General features: G+C 45.1%; 1 pseudogene; it reads right to left on the reverse strand.

The window, feature by feature from the left end:
* Nucleotides 1-12,251: 12,251 nt before the first annotated feature.
* LOC144500115 (5S ribosomal RNA) lies at nt 12,252-12,369 on the reverse strand (annotated as a pseudogene).
* Between the last annotated feature and the right edge of the window lie 322 nt (nt 12,370-12,691).

Consider the following 12,691-nt stretch of genomic DNA (forward strand, 5'->3'; position numbering starts at 1 on the left):
CTGCCTCACAGCGCCAGGGACCCGGGTTTGATTCCCGCCTTGAGTCACTGTCTGTGCGGAGCCTGCACATTCTCCCCATGTCTGCGTGGGTTTCCTCCGGGTGCTCTGGTTTCCTCCCACATTCCAAAGATGCGCAGGTTAGGTGGATTGGCCAAGATAAATTTCCCCTTCGTGTCAGGGGGACTGGCTAGGGTAAATGCACGGGGTTACGGGGATAGGGCCTGGGTGAGATTGTGGTTGTTGCAGACTCGATGGGCTGAATGGTCTCCTTCTGCACTGTAGGATTCTACGCCGGGCTGTTTCTCTGAGTAGGCTTTCAACAAACGTCACTTTTTTTCTCTTAGTTATCTTTTCATCTGGTATCGACATAAAAGTTCACTTCCCTGTGAAGTGCCAATGTCTTCCCGTATGAGAGCATTGCTTTATTGCTGAAGAAATGGGAAAAAAAAGGAAGACAGCAGTGGACTGGAAGATATCACTTGTTGGGCAATCTGTTTTGGCGTGTCTGTAATTGTTGACTAGAGAGACACCTCGGACCAATTGAATTGGGAGAGAGAGCTGAAATCTGGAACATTAAATAATTGGCCGATTTGAACAATATCCAGAGGAAATAAGATGGAGCTTGAGGCTGTGCAGAGACAGAGCACGCTGATAAAAATCAAAACATTGTATTTGTGATGAAAGGGAGGATTATTGCATGAAGAAAAATGGTTTTGAGCTTTACAAGCTGCTGAGTTGGAATGAATCCTTTACGCTCTGAACAATAGGTTGCACTGATGGGTCGGGAGTCATGCTTTATTATTGTTACAGAGCACAGTGGGAGCATAGCAAGAAAAATAGGCCATTCAGCCCCTCGAGCTCATTCAACAACTCAATTTTAACATGGCTGATCAGTATTTTCACTCCATTTATTTGTCTTGTGTAAAGATGCTCATTCACCAGTTTAAGGAAAACACATCTTGTTTATTTATAGGTTAAAATGAGACAGGGGCTTGTAGATTTATGGCTGCGATCAGCTCCCAAGATAGCTCTGAACAGTGAGTCCCTCCTCCCCCCGCATCCTGCTCCCTGATTGGTTCCCCAGGTCATGTGACCCTTACTCTGCAGATTGATCCTTAAAGGGACAATCACCACATCCCTCCCCCTCTAAGTCCCTTCGTACAAATACTCAATTTACACAGTTCCAGATAATTAAACATTTACCACATGAATTTAGTTGACTATAAATCAAGGGCGGGATTTTATGACCTCGCTCGTCCCGAAACCGTAAAATCCTGCCTGAGTCAATGGATCGTTCCAAGGTCTGCCCCTCACCCGCTCTGATTCCCATGGAGGGCGGAACAGTCAAATTCCGGTCCACGTCTTTCAGGGGTTTTCCGAATCTCTGTGGAGTGGCGTAACTCCTCTGCCCGTAGCGCATCCACAGGATTGCTGTCAGCCTAAACCACAATAACAGCTGCCTCTTCAAGCACAGGCAGCTCAGTTCTAGCTGTTTCCATGGAGACGTCAGTTGCGCCTGCCACAGGACGAACAAGTACTTCAGCGCTAAAACAGTCGGCAACATTTTCTAATGGCAATATACTTCCTACGGCAAAACTGGCTGTTGGAGCATCTCTCGTTCTCAAAAAGTGTGTGTTTTCTGTGTGTTTTTGGGTGATACTTCCTTCTATGTCCACTTGTTAAGTCAGGGGTCCAGTTTTAGAGACAAAGCTTCCAGGGACCCAACTCGACCCACTACCAAAATTCCTCACATACGCGGCATCATCCACGTTGAGGATTAACTAGACCATGCACCGTGAGCGCTCAATCTCCTAAGCTTTTATTACCTGCTAGCAAGGAGAACAGATACAGTGAATTTCACTCTGATGCTCTGTTGATTCATAGAGATAATTAACAGTTATAGTTAATTACAGCAAATGAGAAATGAGCAACTTTCTAATCCTTAATTTGCATCCATAGTCCACCAATCATAGCATAGCTTTTTGCATTATCCAATAGAAAACCGTCTCCTTCATTAGCGTAATACGTCAACCTATCTTGTTTTTTGGCATTTGCCATGGTAACTTTGTCTTTGTTTCATCCTGTGGCTGGGGAATGGAATGTTTATGGAGCTGGCACAAGGTTCGATTCTTTCCTGAATGCACAACTGCTGACCTCAATGAGGCCTTGTTTCCATACTTGCTGACAGAGTTGCCTGCCTTTGTTGTTGTACCTTAATTTCCACACCAGCATCTGCAGTTTTTAACTGCTTTTAACGATAGTTTCACAAGTCCCAGCAACCCCACGGTGCTTTATTTGAAGTGAGCATTCTTAATCTTGCAGAACAAAGTGAATTAAATATTTGGCCAGAGCTGGAATTACAATTGAATTTCCACATTGACGGACATGATCCTTGATTTACCTTCTGATTGCTTTGGCTGCTCTCTCTCCTACCCAGCAAACCTGGAAGCTCGAGGCTCAGTCTCATTCTGAGATGACAGTTCATTAACAACTCTGCTGGCGGGACTCCTGTGGCGGAGTGGCCCGGTAGCCAAGAAGGAAGCATGGAATTCTGGTCTCCAGGGTTCCTCCTTTATGGCTTGACCTTGTCTTCCATGGGGTGGGATCCTTGTGCATCTACATGGTACCCCAGGTAGGGTAGCTCAGTGGCTGGCAAAGAACATTTCTCCTTCTGGAGGTGAACTCCAGCCTCTTGAATTCTCTTCAGTGCCTCCTCTAAGTTATGATGTGGCACTCATCTGATGAAGGAGCAGCTCTCCGAAAGCTCATGCTACCAAATAAACCTGTTCGACTTTAACCTGGTGTTGTGAGACTACTTACTGCTTGCCTAAGTTAGCTAGGTACTTGGCTTCTGTCGATCCAGTTATGAGAACATCATGAAGGTATACCACAACTTGTTGCAGCCTCTGCAACACACTTTCCGTTGTCCTCTGGAAGACTGTACATGGTAAGGACACGCCAAAAGGCAGGCGTGTGTATTGGAATGACCCTGTGTGTGCGTTTGTCGTGACATAACCTCGGGAAGCGTCATTTAATTTGAGTTGCTGATATGGGTGACTCATATCCAGCTTTGTATAAGACTGACCTCCCAATCTATCACCATTTAAATAATACTCTGCCATTCTGTTTTTACCACTAAAGTGGATAACTTTACACTTATGTTTTCCTGCATTTGCCCACTCACTGGACTTGTCTAAATCACCTTGAAGCCTCTTTATTCCCTCCTCACCACACACATTCCCTTGAGGTTTTGTGTCATTGTTCTGATAAGTGATGGCGATTCTTATTAAACCAATGCAATCCTTGAGGTGATGATGCTCTCTCTTTGGTGTGTGGCAATACCAGGATATTGACCCAGCCATAATGCAAGAAATCACTCTTAAAATCTCCATAAAATCCTAAGAAATGTATTGAATATTATTGGAATAGTTTTCTCTTATATGAAGAAAGCTCCTATAGCAACTTCCTGGGATTACAAGATATTTTTAAAAGTTCAAAGTTTATTTATTATTGTCACAAATAGGCTTACATTAACACTGCAATGAAGTAACTATGAAAATCCCCTCGTCACCACACTCCGGTGCCTGTTTGGGTACACCGAGGGAGAATTTAGCATAGCCAATGCACCTAACCAGCACATCTTTTGGGCTGTGGGAGGAAGTCGGAGCACCCGGAGGAAACCCACGCAGACACGAGGAGAACATGCAAACTCCACACAGACAGTGACCCAAGCTGGGAATGAAACCCGGGTTCCTAGCACTGTGAGGCAGCAGTGCTAACCACTGTGCCACTGGATGTAATGCTGCACTTTCAGAGTGAACAGAAAAAGATTTATTGACAAGGATCTACTAGAGCAATGTCTGCAGCTAGTTCTGAAATGCCTCTGCCTAAGAGAACTGCTCCCCCTGGGGTGATTCCCCACTCTGAGTCACTGATTGGTCTTCCAGGCCAGGTGACCCATACTCTGCTGTGTTGCCCTTTAAGGGACATTTACCACAGCAGCGAATGCCGTTCTCACTGTCAAGGACACAAGCACTGAAACAGGGCATTTTTAATTTTGATGGGGGTTTGTGAGGTGACCCCATGACCCAAGTGTAAACAAACTCTCTGAAGGTTAAACAGCGTATCCTAGCAAGTGATGAGCCACAAGATTAGTTTATGGGCTTCAAGCAGAAATAGGAGGGATTACCTTGAATCTCTGTCACTTGCTGATAAGTCTAAAGTTTATTTATTAGTGTCACAAGTAGGCTTGCATTAACATTGCAATGATGTGAAAATCCCCTAGTTGCCACACTCCGGCGCCTGTTCGGGTACACTGAGGGGGAATTTAGTGTGGCCAATGCACCCAACCAGCACGTCTTTCAGACTGTGGGAGGAAACTGGAGCACCCAGACGAAACCCACGCAGATACAAGGAGAATGTGCAGACTTCTACAAGTTACATCCATTAGCTTTGTCAAACATGATTCCCCTTTCATAGATTCATGCTGACTTTGTCTAATCCTGTTGATATTTTCTAAGTGGCCTGTTATTGCATCCTTTAGAACAGACTCGTAACGTTTTTCCTACTACTGGTGTTAGATGGGCTGAATGATTGGCATAAACCTCCCGGAAATGAGGTACAGAAACAAACTATCGAGGGGGGAAATTCACTCCGAATGGAAGAGAGCTTCTCGAGTGGGTCTCGTGCTGACTCCGGCCTGACAACCAGGTGAGACTGAAGGAGATGGAAGAAAACAAAAGAAAATGTCACTTCCAGTCATGGAGACCAACTTTATTCATCCTATTGTCTGATCCAGGACCGTTCAGAGGAGACTGCCGCAGAGATCAGGGGATAGGGGCGGGGTGGGATTGCTGCCAGCACAGGCTCGATAGGCCGAATGGCCTTTTTCTGTACTGTAGCAAATCTATGATTCTATCAGCCATGCAGATCAACAACCCCTTACGTCCCAATCACTTGGTCCAGACAGGGACTGGTCAGCAGTTATCTACTGCTAATGGGTTGTATGTCTTTGCTGCCCATTTACATCACTATCATATTTAAACTGTTGCTTCTTAATAAAATTAATAAACTATCTTAAAATCACCGCTTATTCTGAGTGATCTGTGCCTACCAAACCAGGATCTTACAATAATGCAAGGGGGTGATATGTATCCAAGTCATGATGGTATATAACTGGTGGAGGAACGTTCCAATGGCTTTACTGATCTTGTCCTTCTTAGGAAGGTAGTCTTGGGGCTGTGAGGTGCTGTGAAAATCAGTTTAATGAGCTACTACTTTCTGTAATTTTTAAAAATTCATTTGTGGGACATGGACGTCACTGACTGGCCAGCATCTATTGCCCATCCCGAGTTCCCCTTGAAACTGAGTGGCTCGCTAGGCCATTTCAGAGGGCAGTTGAGAATCACAATGCTGTGGCTCTGGAGTCATATGTAGACCAGACCAGGTAAGGACGGCAGATTTCCTTTCCCAAAGGACATTAATGAACCAGATGGGTTTTTCCCGACAATCGACAATGGTTTCATGGTCATCAGCAGATTCTTAATTCCAAGTATTTTTTATTGAATTCTAATTCCACCCTCTGCCGTGGCAGGATTCAAACTCGGGTCCCCAGAACATTAGTTGAGTTTCTGGATTAATAGTGATAATACCACTAGGCCACCGCCTCCCCTTTAAATAGTACATGGCTGTTGGAGGTGGTGGGATGGGAAGATCCCACTAGAGGGGGTGAGGTTTATCTTTTGTGGCAGTGGTACTGCTTCATCCTGAATGGTGTCAAGCTTCGCGAGTGTTGCTGGGGTTGCACCTATTTAGCTAAGCAGGTATATTCCTCCACACGCCTGACTCCAACCGAGAAAGGTCAGAGGTGATCCAGCTGTTGGAGAGTGCCCCACGTATAGGAGAACATGCCCCTGTCTACATCAATGGGGACAAAGTAGAAAGGGTCAAGAGCTTCAGGTTTTTAGGTGTCCAGATCACCAACAACCTGTCCTGGTCCCCCCCATGCCGACACTATTGTTAAGAAAGCCCATCAACGCCTCTACTTTCTCAAAAGACTAAGGAAATTTGGCATGTCAGCTATGACTCTCACCCATTTTTACAGATGCACCATAGAAAGCATTCTTTCTGGTTGTATCGCAGCTTGGTATGGCTCCTGCTCTGTCCAAGACCGTAAGGAACTACAAAGGGTTGTGAATTTAGCCCAATCCATCATGCAAACCAGCCTCCCATCCATTGACTCTGTCTACACTTCCCGCTGCCTTGGCAAAGCGGCCAGCATAATTAAGGACCCTACGCACCCTGCACATTCTCTCTTCCACCTTCTTCCTTCGGGAAAAAGATACAAAAGTCTGAGGTCACCAACCTTCTCAAGAACAGCATCTTCCCTGCTGCCATCAGACTTTTGAATGGACTTACCTTGCATTAAGTTGATCTTTCTCTACACCCTAGCTATGACTGTAACACTACATTCTGCACTCTCTCCTTTCCTTATCTATTAACGGTATGCTTTGTCTGTATAACGCGCAAGAAACAATGCTTTTCACTATATGCTAATACATGTGGCAATAATAAATCAAATCAAATCAAACCTCTGCCCCGGTGTTGATATGACTGGTCTAAGCTAAATTTCTGGTCAACAGTAGTTCCCAAGGTATGAAAGGTGATGGTTGTAGGTTAGGGGGAGAATGCTGGATGTATAATATCATACTTTGTAAGACTTCGGAGGAGTTAAAGAATGAAATAATTCTTTACATCCAAGCTTTGAAAGCTGGAAGTGCAGGAAACAAAAGCTAAACAGAGAGGCAGAGGTGGACAGATTCTTGATAAGCAAGGGGTGAAAGATTATTGGTAGTAGACAGCCGGCTCCAATCAGATCAGCCTTGGGGCAGGGTTTTTCAGCCCTGCCTTGGCATGTTGTCCAGCAGCGGATGCGGTTCGCCATTGGCTAGCTGCAGGATCATCCTGTCCCGCTGATGTCTACGGCGTTTTGTGTGGTTCACCTGTGCAGCCTTGGGGCATTGCCTTGGGCGGGACAGGGCCGGGAAATCCCGCCCATGATCTTATCGAACCGAGAGTTAAGACAGATGTTTCTTACCTTTAAAATATTGCTCTAAATCATTTCCTGCACCATTGTTTCAATGATTTAAACAGTTAGGACTCAGTTCGTAACACTCTCACCTCTGAATTGCGGGTTCCACTTCAGAGCTTGAAATAAAAATCCACGCTGACACTCCCAGTGCAGTACTGAAGGAGTACTGCCTCATCAGAGTGCCCTCCTTCAGAGGAAAAGTTAGACCAAGGCCCCATCTACCCTGTTGGGTATCAAAGATCCCGTAGCACTGTTACAAAGAGGAGCAGGAGAGTTATTGTGGTCTCCAAGCTGATATGCATCCCTCAGTCAACACCACAAAAGAACAGACTGGTCATTGTCACAACATTGTGGTCTGTGAGCGATCATTAAATGCATAATGGCTGCTGTGTTCCTGCCTTACAACAGTGACCACATTTTATTCACTGGAAACTGTTCTGAAATATGCTGTGGTCATGAAAACTGCGCTATAAATGCGAGTCTTTCTTTTATAAACGTGCGTGAAGGAAAATGACCTAATAAATGCCCCCAGAGGGTCATCGTTTGTACAGTTTTCCATTTAAAAGTAAACAATATTACCCTCAAAGATGGTTTGCTATCTTTCTCGGAGGAGAATGATTTGAACGGAATTGGTAACCAAAGGAACAGAGAGATGAGCTTGCCATGATTGCCATGTCATTGGGAGTAACCAATCAGGAAGTGACCAATAACCCACCTCCAACTGGGTTTACCTCATCCCGAAAATCAAACTGAGACAATGGTCAACTTTTCCATTGAGAAAAATATATTTTGAACCGACAATCCTTGTAAATCATTGTGACGGTCAATGAAAGAAAATTATCGGAATCTGAAAATTAGACAGGTTCACACAATCATAGAATCCCTACAGCACAGAAGGAGGCCATTGTCATTCGGCCCATCGGCACTGACATTCCGATAGAGCATCCCATCCAGACCCTATCCCCATAACCCAACATATTTATCCTGCCAATCCCCCTAAACTACTCATCTTAGGGCACTAAGGGCCACTTTAGCATGGGCAATCAACCAACCCTGCACATCTTTGGACTGTTGAAGTGGAAACTTTCCTGCTTCTTGACTGTGATAGAAAAACTCAACAAAGTTCGTTCCGACAAAACAACTAATATTTATTTACGAAAGACTGCATGCAGTTTTGGCTGAAAACTTGAGTTCAGAGAGCAGTTGGTACGACTTGCTAATTCCTCCTCAAGTCCGCAATTACACAAAGAATCAGTTCAGTATTTATACATAATCATTATCAGTTTGCGTGGCCAGAGCTTATTCAGGAATTCGATCAGTAATAGAATCATAAGCAATATCATTAATCATGGCACAACTTGCTGACCTCCTAGAACTCTTTGTCTCATCATTCATACCCTTATCTTGTCCTTTGATGTAACAGAAGAAGGTCTGTGACTCCGTCATCTCTGACCTTATCTTGTTTTATTTACTCATACAGTCTTAAAGTTATGCGGATTCAGCCTTGCTTATATTGTACCAAATAACTGACCAATTTTCCCATCATGCTATTCCTTAGTTCATACAACTTCACAGGACCATCATTGATTATTGTTAAAAGCCCATCTGGTTCATTAATGTCCTTTAGGGAAGGAAATCTGCTGTCATTACTGGGTCTGGCCTACATTGGACTCCAGACCCACAGCAATGTGGTCAACTCCCCTCGGGCAACTAGGGATGGGCAATAAATGCTTGTCGTTCAGATCATTTGTGGCTTCTCACTGACTGGTGTCCAGGTGTTCTGCACCTTGGATGATATGATTGGCTCTTTCTCTTGGTTGGTAGGTTTCTCCGGCACCAACACAACTTGTTTTAAGCAGCAACTTTAACCCAGTAAAATCTCCTTCACAAGTGCGCTGCCAAACATCCTGTGACACTGAGCCACATTAAGGAAATATTGAGCCAGATGGTCAAAGAAGGAGCTGTCATGGAGGCTTTGAAACGAGGAGAGAGGCAGAAAGGATCTTGCAGTTTGGCAGGAAGGATAGAAAAGTTAAATAGAGTGAGATTGCCGCACTCGATGGTACTCTATTTTCTCAGAAGACTAAGGAAATTTGGCATGTCAGCTATGACTCTCACCAACCTTTACAGATGCACCATAGAAAGTATTCTTTCTGGTTGTACCACAGCTTGGTATGGTTCCTGCTCTGCCCAAGACTACAAGAAACTACAAAAGGTCGTAAATGTAGCCCAGTCCATCATTCAAACCAGCCTCCCATCCATTGACTCTGTCTACACTTCCCGCTGCCTCGGCAAAGCAGCCAGCATAATTAAGGACTCCACGCACCCCGGACATTCTCTCTTCCACCTTCTTCCTTCGGGAAAAAGATACAAAAGTCTGAGGTCACGTACCAACCGACTCAAGAACAGCTTCTTCCCTGCTGCCATCAGACTTTTGAATGAACCTACTTTGCATTAAGTTGATCTTTCTCTACACCCTAGCTATGACTGTCACACTACATTCTGCACTCTCTCGTTTCCTTCTCTATGAACGGTATGCTTTCTCTGTATAGCGTGCAAGAAACAATACTTTTCACTGTATGTTAATACATGTGACAATAATAAATCAAATCCAATCAGGCTCTGGCATCCTGACACATGATTCACAACTGGTTACAGACACAGCAAGTGATCAGGAAGGCAAATGGAACGTTAGCGGAATGGAATATAAAAGTCGGAAAGTTTTATCTTAGGTGTGCAGAGTATTGGTGAGACCACATCTGGAGTGCCTTGTGCAGTACTGGTCCTTATTTGAAAGAAGGTTCATGCCCACACTCACTGTTGACAAGGTTTACAACAAATTTTTAAAAATGGGAACCAGGTGAAGGGAACCTGCTGGGGGCAAACGGATAGGTATAGCCCCCGGAGGAGATGGATATGCCGAGATAGTATCCTGGCACAGCCCTGGTACTGCCCCCTGGCACCCTGACACTGCTCTCTGGCACCCAGCACACCCCTGCTTTGTCCCTGGGTACACTGGCACTGCCCCCTGGCACTGGCCCCTTGTTTTGTCCCTGGCATACTGGCACTGCACTTGCACATTGGCACTGCCCCCAGCACACTGATACAGCCCTCTGGCACTGTCCCAGCACACTGGTACTGCCCTCTAGCACTGCTCTGGCACATTGGCACTGCCCCCTGGCACACTGGCACTGTCCTCTGGTACTCTGACAGTGTCAGTGTGCCAAGGCAGTGCCAGGGAGTAGTGCTGGGGGTTCCTCTGGGGAGCTCCATGGGGTGGTCCGCATTGTGTGTGTTTTTGGGGGTGTGTGGTTCCTGCAGAGATGTTCCCTGCGTGCATGCGGGGGGGGGGAGGGAGTGGGGGAGTTTCCCACGTGTGTGTGGGGGGAATCTACGTGTCCATGGGGAGGCTCTGAGTTTTTTTACTCCAGAGATTGGGGCGTCCTGTAAAATGAATAAATAAAATGCTGGAAGGATGTATCCACTCGGAGGGGAGACCCGGACCAGGGGGCACAATTTGAGAATCAGAGGTCTACTTTATAAGACAGCGATGAGGAGTTTTTGTTTTCTCTCAGAGGGTTGTTAATCTGTGGAATTCTGTTCCCCGGAGGGCTTTGGAAGCTGGGACATTGAATTCATTCAAGGCAGAGCTGGCCAGATTTTTGGGAGACAAGGGGAGTCAAAGTTCATGGGGGTCGGATGGCAAAGTGAAGTTGTCGCCACAACCAGGTCAGCCATGGTCTTACTGAATGGCAAAGCAGGCCCGAATAGCCGAATGGCCTACTCCTGATCCTAAGTCCAATGTTCCAATGTTTAGGAAGGGCATTCCGGAGTTTGAGATCTGAAGACACTGCGAGCAAATTTGGTTGGCCACCAGTTTTGGTTACAGACCAACCTGTCACAGATATTTCACCACCTACTTTCTTCATTTCTGATTTGCACATTTCTGATCTTTTCAAGGTGAAGTGCTGTCATTTTGCTTTGAGACACTCAATAGAGTGCAGCAATAAAGTTTTGACAGCGAAAGCGAGAGGCAAGATACGAGAGCAGAAATCTGAGTGGGAAGAAAAAATAATGACAATAAAAAGAAGTCCAAAATGTGACCTGTTTAGAGTGCATCGTATTAAAGTTATTCAAGACGGAGCTTAAGAGCATTTGTGTTCAGTGGCCAAGGCCAGCAAGATATTTTCTCTGTTTCAGAGATCCAATAAGTTTTAATTTGATTAATAGCGATTCAGAAGTTCTTTGAAGAAAGATGAATATTTTACGTGCTAATTCCGTGACCTGCCACACAATCAATTGGCTTGGCTACAGCGAGTATGTCAATGTAAAGCTAACGTTGGATGTGTTCCTTGCATTGGCCCAAGGCAGATGAAAAATGTAATTTCCTACTTGATTGAGTGTTGAGGATCAGTACAACTGCAAAGGTGAGAACACCACTGAGAGGATAGTCTTTTCCTGGACTATTAATTCATGAATTACTGTGATGTGCACATCTTAAGAACAAAATCTTCAAAGAATCCACTCTTACATCAAAGAAAAGGCACTCTTCAAACCCAAAGACCCTCTTGGGGTCTTCGATCTTCTATTTCACAAGCCTTTGCAAGAAGTATGGGAATAAAAGCCATGAGTTTTACTGTTAACAATTACCATCAAAGACTATGCTACCAAAAACCTGCAGAACAAAACACAAGAAACTTAGATCTTTGGGATAACTTCAGCGGAAAACTAGCAAGCTTATATCCAACTCCAATGTTACACCCCATCCCTTGGAAAATTCTACGGTGTATCAAACTGACACATAATACTATAGAAGTACCACAGTAATCCTGCAGTGCAGAAGGAGGCCATTCGGCCCATCAAGTCTGCACCAACAACAATCCCACCCAGGCCCTATCCCCGTAACCCCACATATTTACACTGCTAATCCCTCTAACCTACACACCCCGGGACACTAAGGGGCAATTTAGCATGGCCAATTCACCTAACATGCACATCTTTGGACTGTGGGAGGAAAGCAGAGCACCCGGAGGAAACCCATGCAGACACGGGGAGAATGTGCAAACCCCACACAGACAGTGACCCAAGCCGGGAATCAAACCCAGGTCCTTGAAGCCGTGAGGCAGCAGTGCTAATCACTGTGCCACCATGCCGCCACTAAAGACTTCTGCACCTGGTATTCCCAGGCAGTCTCCATCCAAGTACTAACCAGGCCTGAGTCTGCTTAACTTTCGAGATCAGACGAGATCGGGCGTTTTCAGACTAGTATGGCCATCGCAACAAAAACAGAAAATGCTGGAAAATCTAAGCCGGTCTAACAGCATCTGTGGAGAGAGAGTAGAGCCAACGTTTCGAGTCTGGAAGACCTTCGTCAGAGCTCTGACCTAATGCTGTCAGTTTCCCACTGGGCAGCTTGAATTAAACACCTCTCCATCCCTTAACAAAATGAACAAATCAGTTTGTATTACATATAAATTTGGTCAATGCACTACATTAGCATTTTTACTTCACTGTATCTTTTATTTATTAGTGTCACAAGTAGACTTACATTCGCACTGCAATAAAGTTACTGTGAAAATCCCCTAGTCGCCACATTCCGGC

Source organism: Mustelus asterias, chromosome 10 (genome assembly GCF_964213995.1).
Source record: "Mustelus asterias chromosome 10, sMusAst1.hap1.1, whole genome shotgun sequence".
Lineage (NCBI taxonomy): Eukaryota > Metazoa > Chordata > Chondrichthyes > Carcharhiniformes > Triakidae > Mustelus > Mustelus asterias.